The sequence below is a fragment of the Phoca vitulina genome, unplaced genomic scaffold, assembly GCF_004348235.1.
Source record: "Phoca vitulina isolate PV1807 unplaced genomic scaffold, GSC_HSeal_1.0 scaffold12, whole genome shotgun sequence".
NCBI classification, from domain to species: Eukaryota; Metazoa; Chordata; class Mammalia; order Carnivora; family Phocidae; genus Phoca; species Phoca vitulina.
In genome coordinates, this window is record NW_022589715.1 from 31201637 (window position 1) to 31217094 (window position 15458).

Consider the following 15458-nt stretch of genomic DNA (forward strand, 5'->3'; position numbering starts at 1 on the left):
CAAAAAAGGTGGGGGGGGGGCACTTTTGGCAAGTGTTCAGTAAATGTGTGAATAACCTAATTGATTTAGCTAGAATGAATAGGAAGCATTGCTGTTTGTCCTTGTAGATATTTGGCTCAGTAAACACAGTGATAGACCAAACACTTTATGGTCAAAGGTTAAGAAAAAAACAATCCAGTAAACTTATTGATCCAAATATCAGCAATTTTATGTCTGTGTCAGGGCCTTCAAAGAGAAAGAACAATATGTTAATTACAATACTTTTTATTTCTATTATGAAAAATAATTGTTAACTTACATAAAACCCAATTTTTTGACAAATGTTAATATGTGAAAATATTAATAGAGGAGAGCCTTGCTGAGAATTGTAAGCTATATGAAATTTAAAGATGTGTGTAGACATTTAAACATACTGTCATATACTCTACAATAAAACTCCAGTAAAAGCAGGAATCATTATTAGGACAAATAATTAAAGATGACAATAGAAGCAAATTAAGAATTTTTTAAAAATTCATTATAGATGTCACATTAGTTTAGCTCAGTCTGTAACTCTTTAAAAATGTAAAATTTTAGGGAATTTTTGAGGTCCTGTAAAAAAATTTTTTTCCTTAGAGGAAGAGAAGAAATGTTGATGGCAATTAAAATGCATACAGTACTTTTATTCATCCATCCATTCATTTGTTCATTTATGTGAGAGAGAGAGAGAGAGAGTACACACAAGCCCGGGGAGGGGGGGTGGAGGGGCAGAGGGAGAGAGAGAATCCCAAGCAGATTCCATGCTCAGTATGGAGCAGACACGGGGCTCAATCTCACAACCCTGAAATCATGACCTGAGCCAAAATCAAGAGTCGGATGCCGAACCAACTGAGCCACCCTAGCTCCCCTACAGTACTTTTAAAAAGTACATTTGCGAATCCATTTTTACAGTTTTAAAAGCATAGAAGTATATCATGTATAACTTTATTTGTTTATAAGACTATTACATGATTTTAAAAGGATATCTCAGAAAAATTCTAGCGACAAAAAAAATGTTTTTCCTAATTTTAATAGTTCCTTTAGGAGAGGAATATTTCTCATTTAATCTTTGTATCTGTAACTCCTTGCACAGTAGCTGAACCATAGTAGGCACCATGTAAATGTGTATTGAACTAACCTCAATTTTAGAAATTCCAGAATAGGACAATGTTACCTTTCTGGGCTTTAAATCTATACTTCTCCCCTCCCCACACACCCACTTTTGTATCTCAATTTTGGTACAGATAGGTTCTCAGTTCTGAGTGTGAAGAAAACTGGTTGATATTTTCATCTCCCCAATCTTAGCTTGAGCTGAAATTACTTAAAAGGGAACTAGATTTAACAGCATACTATCTTTTCAGGTATCTATAGAATATAGTTTCTAAATTAAATGAATGGGAAGAGTCTGTTTTTATCTGAGATGCCTGATGGAAAAAAGTCAATCAACCAAGGTAGAGAAACTTTCTGCCAAAAGGATCTACTCCTATCTAGCGGTCAGTCCTAGTAAATGTAGAGGGAAGCTAAATTCTGACTTTCAAATGTTAACTAAGGCAAAAGCCTAGATTTTCCAGGTTAGTTCCAATTTCAGGTACAATAATCCTTTGACAACAAGGATTATGATTAGCAAAGTTGCAGTTGTTTCAGTCAAGCACTCAATTGGAAATAGAGTTTGAGAAAAACAGTTAAAACAGCACTAAATGAATATATTTTTAGCACAACAAAGTTCCAGAAGATACCCACTACCAATTCAAGCCATATTCACCAATGTTAAAAACCCGACTCACTTAACATTGTTTAGGAAACATTGCTATGGTGTTGTAATCTACTAAAGCATAGTTTCCCAATAAGTGTATATTGATGGAATCATGCCTCTGAAAAGTTTTCCAGTCAACTCCTTTTTTTTTTTTTTTAAAGATTTTATTTATTTGAGACAGAGAGATAGAGAAAAAGCGACTGACAGGGAGGAGAGGGAGAAGCAGGCTCCCAATGAGCAGGGAGCCTGATGCAGGGCTGGATCCCAGGACCGTGGGATCATGGCCTGAGCCAAAGGCAGAGGCTTAACCAACTGAGCCGCCCAGGTGCCCCTCAAATCAACTCTTGATGGCATGGAATTTGATGGGTTTTATGCTTTCATTCTACCTTGTTGTGTTGTTTTTGTTTAATAAGCATCAGCAAAAGGGTTATTAACAACCTGGGCTTTTGCAAATTAATATGGGGATGTTTTTTCTGGTCTTGGTAGTCTATCCATCGTTGAAAAAATATGAGGTCAAGAATTTTCTCTATTGTGAGGCTATAAAGGAGAGTCAGTTGCTATCATACTTTTTGTTTGCACTGAACTGATTTTTTTAAAATAAGTGTTTTATTTTGGTGTATAATACTAAAAGTCATAATTGGTGATTTCTTTGGTTTTCTTCCAACCTACCCCACCCAGCTTCTCATTCCTGTGAGTAAACTCAGACTTAGTCAAATTTGTCCTGGTTCTCAGTACCTTAAAGTATGAAGACCATGTCCAACACAGAACAGAGATTTCTTTTGATCAGTTTTGACCTGGCTGGTTTCAGATAGTTTCATAAGCATCTTCTAGCTGCATATACAGTTTCTTATTCCTTTTACATATTTGCATTGCAGAAGCATCCATGTAACTCATCTCACTTGAGGAGCCACATTACTGGCCTGTTCTTAATCCATTCACCATGAGAAAAAATAAAGATATAAACCCATCCCTCTCTGGTAACCTTCCTTAGGAAAAGAGCCCTCCCTCTGAGAGATGTTGAACAATACACAACAATACACAACAGTACACAAATGATGAGGGATCCCACACCAGTCCCCTATATTCATCAATATAGATTTTCCTAAATAGTGAAAAATTGACAAGACACGTGAGGAGACTCAGTAACGTGCCTGTGCCTTTGGGGCTTTCCATTTTGTCTTAATCCATATGGCATATATTTCCCTCTCCATATTCAGATTAACTTCTCACTCATATTGGTTTACTCTATTCTGAAAGGTAACTCTTTCTTTGAGATGACTTCCCAAAAATCCCTAAAGTGAGTTTTATGTGTGCTACTGCAGCCTATATTTTGGGTCATACTATCCCAAATTCCACCTAAATTTGGCAAAAACCCATTTTTCCATAATGTGGTGATAATCCAGACTAAAAATATGAATTTGACATAATACATTATTTTTATCAGACATTTTTGGCAGACAGCTTCTGGCCCTGGTTTGATTGATTGATTGATTGACCTTTGCTGTGTAGAATGGTGGAAAGGACAGGGGCTTAAGTTCAGATCATAACTTTTGCCAATTAGTTTCAAAATGACCTTGAGCAAATTATTTAGCCTGTTTTCCTCATCTGTTATGAGACAGTTGTAAAATTTGAGTTTAATGTGTATTAAGTTCTTAATACCTGCTACCCAGCAGATAACACATGTTTGTTTTCTTCCCCTCTCTGAAACCTTGTTTAAAGACTTTTGATTAACTCCAGAATAAAGTTCAGTCTCTTTACCTTACCCTGACCCTTAAGGCCCACTATATTGGGCACTTCTTTGCCTTTCAGCTGTATCTCATTCAGTTATTAGACATTTATTCAGTGCTTGCTGATAGTGACTGAGCTTACAGAGACATGCTCCTTGATTTCCGCAGACTTACTGTTTATTGGTCTCCTAACCAGTCCCTTGTTTCAGGCAACCTACTTACTTATCCTTTCTTGAGCACACACTATAGTTTTTACTCCTTGCCTTTTTTGTCTTGATGCATGTATTTCTTCCACCTGAACTGCCATTTCTCTGCTTATCAAAATCTAGTCTGTCTCACAAGGCCCAACTCAAATACCCCTCCTATGAAGATGTCCCTGGATCCTCTTCCACTGAAGTGGTAATACTTTTCTTTGAGGTTTTACAGTACCTATGGTCTTTTGCTTTAATATAGTATCTGTCCTGTACTGATTTGGGTTGGGCTGATTGATTTATACCCTTTTTGCTAACAATAAGGAAATAAGTGGTGGTATAGGGAATCACACCTTTTGCATTCGTTTGAATACTCCCATAGCTTCTGGTATTATTGTGAATGCTCACTGATAATTTGTTGGATTAGTAATTGCATTATTAGTTATTTTAGGTGCACAAAATTAAAAGTAAGGAGAGGGGCACCCCGGTCGCTCAGTAGTTAAGTATCCAGCTCTTGATCTCCGCTCAGGTCTTAATCTCAGGGTCGTGAATTAAAGCCTTGCATTGGGCTCCACACCCAGCCCTTGCATTGGGCTCCACCTACTTAAAAAAAAAAAAAGTAGGGAGACCACAGCCCTCAGTTTGAAAACTACTCAAACATCTAAGTTAATGAAATTGCAAGGGAAGCCTACAATTGCTGTTGTTAGTAGAAAAAAATCATTAATAATCATTTAATGGAAAATACCAATCTAGAATATTGGAAGAGGGATGGCTCTTTATAATCTTGTTGTGTAGAGATACCATTATCTGGTAACCTAGAAATAGTTTTTAAACTATTTTTAGTTATTTAACCAATAGGACTGTAAGCTAATATTTGTAGCTAATATTTCCTTTTACAATAAGGTGGTAAATGTAAGTGAAGTGTATTCCTGAGTTGTGTGAGTCATATTAATAAATTATGGAACATGTGGAGTGGGGCATGGAAACCCCCAATTTATAGCCTGTTAGTCAGAAGTAGAGATAGCCTGGGATTTGCAACTGGCATTAGAAATGGGATGGTCTTTTGGGACTGAGCTCTTTAACTTGTGGGATCTGAGTTAACTCCAGGTAGGTAGCATCAACTGAATTGAATTGTTGGACACCCACTTGGTGTCAGAGAATTGATGAATTGATTGGTGTTAGAGGATACACCATGCTCAGTTGCATTCATTGAAGGGTGATGTATGATGTCAGCAAAACATAAACCAAAAAAACTCATGTCTGCAATTAAAGCTAGACTGAAACAATATGAGGTTAGAAATTCCAAGCCTAATTGTCAATTTTGTGATTTCTGGTACAAAAAACATTTGGTTTGGGAAAGTCTTAAGCTCTGTGAAAACTTGTAGAATGTTCAAATAATTACTTCCCTCCATTTCTCTGGTTCAACAAGTAATAGGAATTAAAATATTTAGAATTTTTTAACTTTTGCAAGTTCTAAAGTTGCATAAGTTCTTCTGATCTTTTATTCTTCAGAACATTAGTATTTGAATTCCAGATGTACACCAGCATTCAGTAATCTCAAGTTTATGGCAGGATTTTTTTTTTATGTGGTAATATTTTGTTTCTTTGTTATTTACTGTAACAGCTTTATTGAGATATAATTTATATACCATACAGTTTACCCACTTTAAAGTGTATATACTTCACTGGATTTTAGTATAGTCACAGAGTTGTGCAACCATCATCACGATCAATTTTAGAACATTTTCATCAGCTGAAAAAGACACCCCATAGCCTTTAGCCATCACTCCTCAAACCCCACTTACCTATACCCTCACCCTAGTCAACCACCTATCTTTCTGTCTCTGGATTTGCCTATTCTAGACATTTCATATAAATGGAATCATATAATATGTTGTGCTTTGTGAGTGGCTTCTTTCATTTAACATGATGTTTTCAAAGTTCATCCATGTTGTAGCATCTATTAGTACTGTCACAAAAGTTCATAAAGAAAACAGAAGTAAAATCAGTCACTTAAGTAGAAATTAGTAAAAGTGTATTGAGTACATATCAAAAAGACAGTTTGCAAACCAGGAGCACTCAAATCAAAACATGGAATGAGGCTCAGAGGTATATTGTTATAAAGCAGCTTATATAGTGTGAAGGCATGAGTGTTTATTCTTTATGGTGGTTACTTGCAATATTGAAATTTTCTTAAAAGAAAGAACTGGTTACTGCTCACTCCTTATCAGTTTGGGGGAACTATTTTGCTTATGATTTTTAGAAGTGACCCAGGTCAAGGTAACTTCACTTATCTTGCTTAATAAGCTAAGTTAAACTTTGCTTGTATGACTGCTCAGGGAGTTTTCAAGTCTGGTCACCATTTGTGTTTGATTCTAACAGGTCTTTATTCCTTTTTATTGCCAAATATTCCATTGTATGGACACCACATTTTGTTTATTCATTCAACAGTTGATGGACTTTTGGGTTGTTCCACTCTGACCATATGAATAATGCTGCTCAATGCACATTCATCCACAAGTCTATATATGGACATATGTTATCATTTCTCCTGGATATATACCTATGAGTAGAATTCCTGGGTCGTATGATAACTTAATGTTTAATCTTTTAAAGAACTGCCAGACTGTTTTCCAAAATGACTGCACCATTTTACTTTCCTACCAGCAGTGATTGAGGATTCTACCTTTTCCACATCCTTGCCAATACTTATTATTATCTTTTACTATGGTGGTAACATTTCCTGGTGGCTGTGAAGTGGTATTTCTTTGTGGTTTTGATTTACATTTCCCTAAACACTAGTGAGTTGAGCATTTTTTCATGTACTTATTGCTCACTTGTTTATCTTTTTTTAGAGAAATGTCTATTCAGATCCTTTACCAATTTTTAATTGGGTTTATATTTTTATCATTTAATTGCAAGAGTTCTTTATATATCTGTACTTAGATATAGATAGATCTATATCACATAAGTGATTTGCAAATATTTTTTCCCATTCTGTGGCTTATCTATGGCAGTACTTTTGATATCTAGGTTTCTTTGGTTTGTTTAAGGAGACTTCTAGGTTAGTGAAAGCCCACAAAGTGGGAGAGTGAACAGACAGTTCAGGGAGGCATAGCCCCTTTGATGAGCAAAAAGAAACCAATCTCCATGGTATGCCTGTCATCAAACTTTTATTTATCTAATTTTCAGCTTTCTCTTTATGATATAAATTATTATAACAACCAACACAGCAAATAATAAAGCTAAAGGTGAATACTTGGCTATCTCATATGATGATACTTGCACAGTACAAGGTATGAGTTACTTGTTGGCTGACTGTTCTGTTCTTTAGTGCTTGTGGTCTTGCCTCCAAAACTAATGAAACAGACTAACAGAAGTCAAAAGAACCGGGGGCCGGGAGGGGGGGAAGGAAGTCAAAGATCTGTTGGCTAGCTCCACTACTTAGCCCTATAACTTCATCAAATGACCTATCCTCTCTGGATATAGATTTTTCTCATCTATAAAATGAGGGAATTGAAAAGAAAATTGTGCAAGTTGAATAGGAAGGATATTTTTTAAGGTTCTTTCCAGCTTTAGAATGTGATTATATGGTGCAGTAATACCAGTGACTTTCTTCTCCTCCTTCTTCTTATTCCTTTTCCTTCCCCCTCCCCTTGTTGAAAAATCTTAGGCCCCCATATATCTTTTTCTCAAAAGGATTGGAGATAGATGGATTTGGCAAGTAAAAAACCAGGTACATGTAGACACTCAGTAAAGACATTATAGGATAGCCAATGCCACCTGTGTGAAGTTGCTTATGTATTAGAAGAACATGACCTACACATCACCAGTGAGGCAGAACTAAAGGATGAAATAATTTACACACCTGCTGTGGGTGTGGCTAGAGGTAAAGGGACTATGAAGATTAAGTCCTTGATTGCTTCCGTGGAAGTTTTCAGAGATCATTAGAGAAGAAGCACGCTCTCAGAGGTTAGTTGTGTCCAAAGGTGAAATCAAAACCTAGACTACAACTAATAAGAAGAAAAACAGGACCATAAGAAAAGAAACATCTGAAAAGGCCTAGAAATTGTGAGGTAAGCGTATTTTGTTTTGTTTAGCCTTTTTCCAGAATGATTTTTAAAAGTTTTCAGGGTACTAAAAGTTTATTATTGGTCCCAAAGCTCAGCTGAGGTACTTGCCAGAAGTTCAGACACTGTAGATAGAGACGAGGAAGTTTATGACACCTGTAAACCAAGCTAGATATGGAAGAAGAGAGGGGGAAGGTTACTGAAATTCATGTCCATTTGCCAACATTTGGGAACTTTGATTCCCACTAACCTAAGAAAAGTGCTTAAAGTTTTTGTTTTTGTATTTGACTGGTCTACATGATATTATTAATCAGACATTATTATAAATAAAGCACATGTGAAAAGCAAAAAGTAGGGACACCTGGCTGGCTCAGTAGGTAGAGCATCCGACCCTCGATCCTCGCGGTCATGAGTTCGAGCCTCACATTGGGTGTAGAGATCACTTAAATAAATAGAACTTTAAAAAAAGGAAAAGAGGGGCGCCTGGGTGGCTCAGTCGTTAAGCGTCTGCCTTCGGCTCAGGTCATCATCCAAGGGTCCTGGGATCCCGTATCGGGCTCCCCACTCCGCGGGAAGCCTGCTTCTCCCTCTCCCACTTCCCCTGCTTGTGTTCCCTCTCTCGCTGTGTCTCTCTTAGTCAAATAAATAAATAAAATCTTTAAAAATAAATAAATAAATAAATAAATAAAGGAAAAGAAAGAAAAAAAGTAGAATTCAGACTGGGAAAGAAGAGCTTGGAGATTTAATTCTAGCCTTCTCTCCCTTATGAATATGGGTCTTTGTCTCATTATAAAAATAACTCACCATACTCACTTAGAAAATACAGAGGTTTTGTCTTTAATGTTTTCTTAGAGTTCTTTAGGAAAATTATATTCCCTCAGGAGACTATATAGTATAAACACAGAGCTTGAAATACATAAGGAACTTTTATACTCTTAATGCTCTAATTTTAATCATTAAGGTAGTTCATGAGCTACTGATATCTCAGTTACTTTAGTTTTTGAGCAAGAAACACACTCCCCAAATTCAGAGAGTTGATACGTTGGTCTAGACTGTCAGGTCCTCAGGTTTTGTTGTAGACTCAAGTTTAAGGAATAGTCACAACTACATTCTATTTAGTATGAGTATTGGACCTGTCATGTCCGGCTTCTTGAGCAGTTTCATCGGCCCAGAATCACATGACAAGGCAGGATCACCAAATAGCAAAATCTTAGAATATGCCCAGGTCATTTTTACAGATGTATTTCCTGAACTGGACATGCATCTACACTGGTTAGACAAAAGCAGACTACTGGAGCAGACTTACTTCACAGTAGCCGGAGCAGGCCTGCTGCCAGCTGAATGGGCGAAGGAAACATTATGCAGATTTACTGAAGAACAGCTTCAGGGGATATGACACAGATATGGAATGCTGGGAAGCAACAGAAGTAAACTTGCAGCAATAACATAGGAGGGAGGGGGTATTTTATGCCAGGGTGTTAGGTGACAAGGTATTATTAGACTTAGGCCAACCAAAAGCATTTTTGTATAAGGGAGTATCAGCCCCTAGACTGGAGTAGGGCAAGAGTTTAATGGGTGGAGAGTATAGATGATTTGCCTGTGCAGCTCATTGATCAGGTATGAACCAGCCTTTACTCTTGTGACTTAATTAGCATGCTTTAAAAAAAAATCTTAAATGTAATTAAGCACAAAGCAGGTTCACCTTGGACTGTGTAGACATTTCTTAAGAAGAGGAATGGGGGAATTTGGAGCTGCAGAGAGTTAACTCTTCAAATGAAGTTTACAAGTCAATAAGTAGGGTGCCCTCAGTAGCTCTTTGATGAACCTTAAACAATCCCAGCTCACCGCTGGGTGTTGCTATCGATTCTCCCTCTTCATGAGCACCAAATGAATGTAATTTATTTTAAAATACAAAGCTAGAAATAAAAAAGCATGATCAATTGAAAATGTGATTGAATGTTCACCTGTTCTTATGCCTGCGATAATGTGTTTTGTAACAAGACCAAAAAAATCTGATTCATTAGATATGCTAAATGGACACTATTTCTTTATATGTGAATTGCATTGATTTTTCTGGGTTTTTTTTAATGGAATGTTTCTAACAGATTATTATACTAAATCTGTTAAAAATAGATTATTACACTATCATGAGAAGGTAGTTCAGTATCTTAGTGATACCTCTGACATTTCTAGAGCATTTATATAGTTAATTCAGTCAGCAATTTAAGAAATAGAATACTGCCTTTTCAGGTACCTTATTCCATAACTTGAAATTAAGCCTGTGTTAAAAACTGTTCTGTGCTTTCCTCTTACTTCCGTTTCTTCCCTTTTGGGCTACAAGCTTCCTTAGGGAGGACGTGAGGGAGAACTGAGTTCTCACTTCAGCCAATAGAATTTCGAATTATATAGTGTTTACCTATTTTGCGTAACACAGGCCCACCCACACACATTATGAGGTGCTTAAGTGAAAGAACACTGAGCAGACAGCTATTCAGTGTGTGATTCCAAGTGTAATTGGGAGATGCTTTAATACTGTCTGGATTTTATCTACTGGTGAGAAGATTGTTTATCTAGCTAAGCTGATAGCAGTGGAATAAAGAGGTAGGTATTCTGTAGCTTATTTTAAGTGTCACATTGTCAGTACTTCAGGTTAGAGGTTAAGGTTTTAAGAGGAATGATTTGAATCATAATCAGATTGCTTATGTTTAATTTTTTCACATTCAGCTTTAGAAGTGTTATGTATGAATTACATTTCCTTCTGTCTTAGAGAAAGGGTTGAATAAATCTCTAGCTCTGAGGCTTCTGTTTTTTTAGGGAGGCTTTACACTGTTAATCTCACCTCCATCAGTACTAAGAAAAATATCTACAGGTGTTTATTGCCTCTTGACTGTTGGTCAACAGAAACCTGAAAACTTCATGTGTAATATTTTTCCAATCCAAGCTAGTGTATGTAGGTGTTTTTTTTTTTTTACATGCTTTAGAACTTAATGTTGTCCATTGTTTTCTTTTGAATTATTAAATTTGTGAATTATGTTGCTTTCTGAAGAAAATTGTTTGGAAGCCAGAATGATGGTGCTGTCATTGTACTTTGGTTAGCTATTGACAGCTTATTCAGAATCTTGCTTTTTGACCATAAATCTCCTCTTGAGGTTCTCTCAAAGAGATCTAGGCCTTTGAGATAACTACAATTTACTATTTAGACATTTTCACAAGGTAGGGAAAAATTATAAAAAATTTTTTACAATATTGAGAGTCTTGCTTTATAAAGATTTCAAGTAATGTTCCTACCCTGAATGTTTTGTTGTTCTTCTTCTGATATGATGGGAAGAGATTTAATAATTTTAGATCTTAATTTTGATGAGATGGGACTCTTTCTGATATAAAATGAACAATCATAAGTTCCCAGTATTCTTTTCTAAAGCATTGTGTTTTCATTAAAAGAAAGGGTTATAATTGAGTTTTATTTTTCTTTTTATAGGAAATTTATTAAAAATTGAATCTTTTTGCTAGAATATTGACATGCTGCCCAGTAATGTGTGTGCATTTTTTGTCAAATTTTCTAATCTGTTTGTGAGGGGGAAGTATTCACTCTTGTACATGCATAAAATGGAAGTAACGAGAAAAGTTGCAAATTAGGAAAAATTGATCATAGTAATTTTGCATAATTGGGGTATTTATAATGTGATAATATAACAATAACGGAGTAGAGAGAGGAAATTTGTAAAAATACCTCAGCTGTATGTATGTATCATTTTCCTAATGAAAAGAGTTAAGTAGGAATACCACACTGAGTGATTTTGAATAATCACTCTGCTAAAAAATAGATGTTCTTAGCCTCCCACACACAATGTCTCTAAATTATTGCTATAAAAATTTATGGGGAAAACATTATGATTTGGTCAAAGAAAGATCAGCTGCTACTTTTGAGAACTTTTTGTGAACCAAAGAGAAAACTAAAATTCTCATAAGATGAACCTTCTTTTTGTTAGATGAATAATAGTTGTCATCTTTTAATAATGATCTCGTTCTATAGGTAGCTAACCTTACTGTTAGACACAGTATTGAAGATTCATTTGTAATTTGAATTTTCAACTACATTTTTCCCTTCCTTTTTAATAGAATTTATAATGGAATTATGAAACTATAAAAGAGTTAAAGTTAACTTCCCTATAAGAGCAGGGAATACATATACTAACTCTGACTTGACTTAGGTGTACTGTTTTTCCCCATTTTGAAAATCAAACATTTATACAACATTCAACCTTGACACTAACTGCAGTGATTTTTGAGGCCTTTGATTGTATTTCAGGGCCTGTTACATATTATGAGTAGTAGAAAACTAGAACTTCCGTGGTGTCAAAGTTATCTACCAGTAATAGATTATAAACATTTGTTTAGATACCAAGAAATAAAGATCAATCTCTGAGAAAATAAATCTAAAATGTTGGAGCAGTATTATTAAGTATTAGTAAGACCTACTTTGTATGCCTAACTAAATACTTAGTGGGCATTTAGCAAGTACTTTAAAAAAATTTTTTTTTACATTACATTCGGTCCTTGAGAATCCCTGGTTTAACCCTCACAGTTTAAATAATTTTAAGAGACCCAAAAGTCTATGACTTATGTATATAGTGACTGAACCAAGCAGATTGTCCAACGTCCAAATCTCAAAGCCACTTTGTTGTTCTCATTCAGCCCTGGTGACAAAATCTATGAAGTATGGAAAATATTGTCACCATAGGTAGAGAAAATCATGTGCTGCAGAATAGGTTTTGTAGATTCGAGAATTCATGAAGGACCCTGGATATAGCCCTCATGACTATCAAGGGCCAGAATGCTCAGGTTTGGCCCTACACAGTCACAGCTTGGACTTTCAGTGTCTTCTCTAGTCTGAAGAAAACACTATCGTAATGAAGTAATCTAGTGAATAACTCAGGGAAGTCCTTGACTTTCTAGCTTTTCAAGATTTTTTTTTTTTTTTTTAAGATTTTTATTTATTTATTTGACAGAGAGAGATACACAGCGACAGAGGGAACACAAGCAGGGGGAACCGGGGGAGGGAGAAGCAGACTTCCCGCTGAGCAGGGAGCCGATGGGGGGCTCGATCCCAGGACCCTAGGACCATGACCTGAGCTGAAGGCAGACGCTTAATGCCTGAGCCACCCAGGCGCACCTCAAGATTTTACTTTAATGAAATGTATCAGAATTACAATTTGATGCTGCTTTTTCCTAATTCTTCTTCCTCCCAGCTCCCCTTCTATTCCTTTTCATAAACTATTTAAGACAAGGATTCATGTGTGTAGGTGGACAGAACTCAGATTCAAACACTGTTAAAGATTTCAGTTACATGTAAATGTACATATATTAACTGAATTTATATGTATTAACTGACTTAATCCTTAGAACAACCTAATGAGGTAAGCACTATTATAACCCTGACTTTATAGATAAGAAAAATAAATGTAAATACATTAATTCAGAAGCTATGATATTACTGCATATACAGAGTATTTTCTAATAAAGCCACCTACAGTAGATTAATAACGAAGTTGCCCTTCGGTGTCATAACTTTTTTTTTCTTTTTCTTTTTTCTTAAAAATCCATGAAGCATGGTTCTGCAAAATTCTAGTCAATGTGGGAAATGGATCACTTTGGGTCTGGTATCACTCAGTCTGTTGAGTGGCCATACTTGTAGTAACAACCTTCTTGACCAACTGGCTGTGGATGGGCAGTTTCACATCAGAGAAAGGATGGGAGGCCTGGGAGGCTCTGTGACTTGATAGGACCAGCACAACGTGGAAATACTGTACCTTTAGGTTGTGAGAAGGCTGAAAGGAGGCCAACTTTGAATCTTGAATTCATTTTAATGCCTTTTATTAATTTAAGGGGCTATTTTTTGTATTTTCTGTTTTTATTCTCTTTTTTACTTTTGATTTTGAAGTAATTTTAGCTTATAGAAAAATTGGAAAACTAATTCAGCTAGTTTACATATATCCTTTACTCAGCCTCCTCTAATGTCAACAATCTATATAATCAGATTATATTTATCAAAACTAGGAAATTAAGGTTGGTACAATACGATTAACTAAACTATAGACCATATTCAAATTTACCCAGCTTTCCACTAATGTCCTTTTTCTGTTCTAGGATCCAGTTCATGATCCCATACCCCAGGCAGTTATTTCATCTCCTAATCTATTCCAATCTGGGAGTTTTCCGGTCTCTTATGACTTTGGCACTTTGAAGAGTACTGATAGTTATTTTGTAGAATGTCTGTCAGTTTGCATTGGTCTGACGTTTTCTGGTAATTAGATTGAGGTTATGCATTTTTTGGTAACATACCATGGAAGCAATGTGTCTTTTGGTGCATCCTAATCAGAGGATACATGATACCAAAATGTCTTATTACAGATAATGTTATCCTTGATCAGTTGGTTAAAATGGTGTCTGCCTGCTTTTACACTGGGAAGTTTCTGTTTTCTCCTGTATAATTAATGTCTTGGGGAGATATTTTGAGACTATTATTATTGCCTTTTTTATTATTAATTTATTTGAGAGAGAGAGCACACGCACACAAGTGGTGGAGGGGAAGCAGAAGGAGAGGGACAAGCTCACTCCCCACTGTGTGCAGAGCCCGACTTGGGGCTCAATCCCACAAGATCCTGAGATGATGACCGGAGCTGAAATCAAGAGTCCGTTGCTAAACCAACTCAGCCACCCAGGCGCCCCTGTTGTTGCCTTTTTTAAAATGCATGTAACTTGGTCAGTGTTCCAATAAAAATAAGGACTAGAGAAAACCCAGGTTATTCTCTTTCTGGGAGTAATTTAACTGTCCAAAATAATTATTACATAATACTCTTTTTGGAAGGGCCCATAACCCATAAGATTAATATTGTTTACTGCTGGAATATAAAAAGATGACGATAGGTTCAGTGTTCCATTTTTTTTTATTTCATGGGTTAGTATACATTTAAAGTGGTTGGGGGGCGCCTGGGTGGCTCAGTCGTTAAGCGTCTGCCTTCGGCTCAGGTCATGATTCCCAGGTCTTCAGATCGAGCCCCGCATCGGGCTCCCTGTTCCGCAGGAAGCCTGCTTCTCCCTCTCCCACTCCCCCTGCTTGTGTTCCCTCTCTCGCTGTGCCTCTCTTAGTCAAATAAATAAATAAAATCTTTAAAAAAATAAAGTTTGGGAAAGAAACCATTTTATTCATTTTTTCCATGTTTAAATTTTATCCAAGGGACTTTTAAATTCAGCTTTAAACAATTAATTGAGTTACTGAGAAAATTAAAATGGCTTGTCAGTATTACTTTATTCCCATGTTGGGACAATAGCATGTAACATGTAGCCTGTAATAGGGAGCTTGAGTTGGAACCTTAGTTTTCTTATCTGTAAAGTAAGGGTTGTAATAGTTCCTACCTCATTAAGGTTGTTCTCGGGATTAAATCAGTCAATACATGTAAAGTGCTTAGAACAGTGCTTGGCACAGGGACAGAACCCAGTAAGTTTTAGCCACTATGAAAAAAAAAGGTAGCATAAGCATGAGTTGACTGCCAGTGTTGAGTGCTGACTTTAGAAAATGATGGACTTTTCCATGAATATACTCTTATCCAATGTTTTTGTTCCAAATAGCTGTCAAATCCCACTGAATTTGCTGCTTTCTGCAGACTTTTGTTTGGGATTTTAGTGGTTAAACCTAAGG

At 36.2% G+C, this 15458-nt stretch overlaps 1 protein-coding gene across 2 annotated transcripts in view; it reads left to right on the forward strand.

Annotated features, from left to right (window-relative positions):
• PELI1 (pellino E3 ubiquitin protein ligase 1) overlaps nucleotides 1–15458 on the forward strand; it is a 57676-nt gene that overhangs the window by 20180 nt on the left and 22038 nt on the right. Inside the window, exon 1 of one of the 2 annotated variants that reach the window (XM_032410856.1) lies at nucleotides 8456–10360. The exons of the other annotated variant lie outside the window; for it this stretch is intronic. The gene's annotated coding sequence lies outside the window, so the exon portion shown is untranslated. Of the gene's footprint in view, nucleotides 1–8455; nucleotides 10361–15458 lie in introns of those variants that run through there. 2 annotated transcript variants of the gene reach the window in all.